The sequence below is a fragment of the Penaeus chinensis genome, chromosome 34 (assembly GCF_019202785.1).
Source record: "Penaeus chinensis breed Huanghai No. 1 chromosome 34, ASM1920278v2, whole genome shotgun sequence".
NCBI classification, from domain to species: domain Eukaryota; kingdom Metazoa; phylum Arthropoda; class Malacostraca; order Decapoda; family Penaeidae; genus Penaeus; species Penaeus chinensis.
Window position 1 is genome coordinate 17,333,911 of NC_061852.1, and position 2,500 is coordinate 17,336,410.

Genomic DNA, 2,500 nt, shown 5'->3' on the forward strand with positions numbered 1-2,500 from the left:
ATGTTATCAGATTTTACTATATATTGTCCTCATTTGGTGCATTGTTATGAAATATTTAGCTCGCAAGAGAAAAAATATACAACACTTTGGTAACATTGTCTAGCCATTAGATCAAACACCATGTCAAGTAAACATGTTACTGATAACGAATTAATTATTTTGACTTGAAGATCTCTGAAGAATGGAAACAAGTTTTTGCTTATACAAGGTTTTGTTTAGCCTCTGCCTGCCTTTTCTCCCATAGATGTGTCATTCTAAAGAAGTTACATTTAATCAAACAACTTTGAGAATTGATTTTTGTTTTCATACTGTTACTGCTTGTAAAATAAATAGGTATGTATATCTTCAGCTAACAATTTTTTGATATTTTATAAGGAAATCTGTTTGAGTTTGGGTTAAAAGAATTATTGAATAGATGTAGCAATAGTGAGTTCCTTATGTTTTCTTTTGTGTGTCAATATTTGTGGCTGTTCACAACAGAAAAAAAAATATACTCTTTACAACTCAAAATCATGAAGGAAATCTGTGAGTTCTAAGTACAGCTTGAAAATCATTGATTTAATAGTATTTGAGTTGTTAATTTTTTATTGAAGGACTGTCTTACTTTTCTGAAGCTGCTGTTATTTACTTTTGGTTTTGAAATATTGCTTTTTGTTATTTTTAGCAAATTGTGGATCAACAGTGTAACACTCTAGAATGTGCATACCATTGCATAAAGACAGAGGGTTAATAATCGTTCCAAGTACTGAAATTATAAGGACATAAAGTTTACTAGTGTGAAACCTTTGTTGTATCATATATAGAATGACCTTTCTTTCCTACCTAGCACTGTGTTTGTGATTGTGAAGCAACTGTCATGTTGTTGTTGTTGTTTTTCTTTTTCAAATATCGAAACTTTTTCTTTTCCACCACAAATGGTATTACTGAGGGGACTACTAGATGATTATTTAAGTATTTATGGGTATGCAATTTACTTTGGTATATATATACTTTTTTGAATTTAAAGGGAATCCATAGGACAATGTTCTTTATTAGTATATATATATATGCAATATATTTATAGTGTGTTATAGAGTTTTTTCTTTTTCTTTTCTTTAGGATTCTCTTCATAGGGCTGTTGCCAGTAAATGTCATTTGGTGGATTTTGAATGTTTTTGTAGGTTATATGTTGAGTGTTGTTGAGTTTTCAATGTTAGCAGATAAATGTATATTATTTATGGTTGCCAAAATAGAAAGATATCCTTTAGCTGTAAGCATCCGTTAGGACTAAGATGCTGTAAGTATATTTATAGAAAAAATTACCCTCAGGTTTTTTTTTTGTTTTTTTTTTATGTGTTAGAATATTTGAGGAGTCAAATAAAGAATATTAACAGTACATATATTGACAAGAATATTTGTCAGAAAATGTTGATTAAAAAGAAGTAAAGTTTATTATGTAGATGAAAGACTTTGTTAAAAGATATATATTTAAACTGGCAAATAAAATTCCAACATTATGTAAGTTTGTTTGTATGTATGTGTGTGTGTGGCTGGATAGCTGTATACATACAATTGTGCACATGTACATAAGCCAATGTGTAGTATGATTATAATTTTCTTGTGTTTGAGGATACATGCAATTACCAATACTCTTCTTTTGTGAAAACTGAAAACCAATCCCCCTTTCTTATTCACATCACTGCAAGATATGAAGTGAAATCATGAAAGCTGTATTTCAGGAAGCGATGCCTGAAAATCCAAAAAGCTCCATTCCAAAACTCACTTTCAGGAGAATTACTCAATTATCAGGTACAAAAAAGAGAAAGTGCTAGAATATTAGGTTATCCCAGGTGCAGTTCTTTGTTGAAGGTTCTTGAATGAAGTTTTGTTAATGGTTTGGTTGATACATTCCTAAAGTCAATATTAGGATGTGTTCATTATTTAATTTTACGGCCCATGTATTTGAAAACCAATATCCACCACACATTACTAAGTGTTCCCACGGTGTAAACAAATTGTGTTGTACATGTATGTGAATGTATGTAGTGTGTATGTTTGTGCATCTTGGCTTTTCCTACCCAAAGTAGCATTATTTAGAAATATTTATTTTGATGTAAATAACATCCCTGTGAAAAGTAAACTTATGAAGATTGTCTGTTGTTTTCAAACCTTATCTGGAAAGTGTAATAAATTGAAGAGAAAAGTTTAAAATTTTTAAAGTTTAAATTTCATTTCCTCTAACTAAATGGAAATTTCTTCAATAGTTTTTGTGTGGTAAAGACTGCAGTTTGTCTGTCCACAGTATTGATAGATATTTCAAGTATAAACATAATACAAGATATGAAAAAATAAAAAAAAACTCAGGTTTTACTGGGTGCCCAGACATGTGCAGACACAACAGAATGAGTTACTGCAGCCCTCTGCTTATCCTCATTTGTCCTCCCTTTCTTGGGGGTATACATGATTTACTAGTTACTTTTCAGGGACATTTCAAGCTGACCCTCAATAATGGATTACAGAT

The 2,500-nt window shown here is 30.5% G+C and overlaps 1 protein-coding gene across 4 annotated transcripts in view; it reads right to left on the reverse strand.

Annotated features, from left to right (window-relative positions):
- Positions 1-249: 249 nt before the first annotated feature.
- The window catches only part of LOC125043532, a 28,406-nt gene continuing 26,155 nt past the window's right edge, over positions 250-2,500 (reverse strand). For all 4 annotated transcript variants that reach the window (XR_007116424.1, XR_007116423.1, XR_007116422.1 and 1 more), the window contains one exon: positions 250-2,500. This exon is cut by the window's right edge. The gene's annotated coding sequence lies outside the window, so the exon portion shown is untranslated.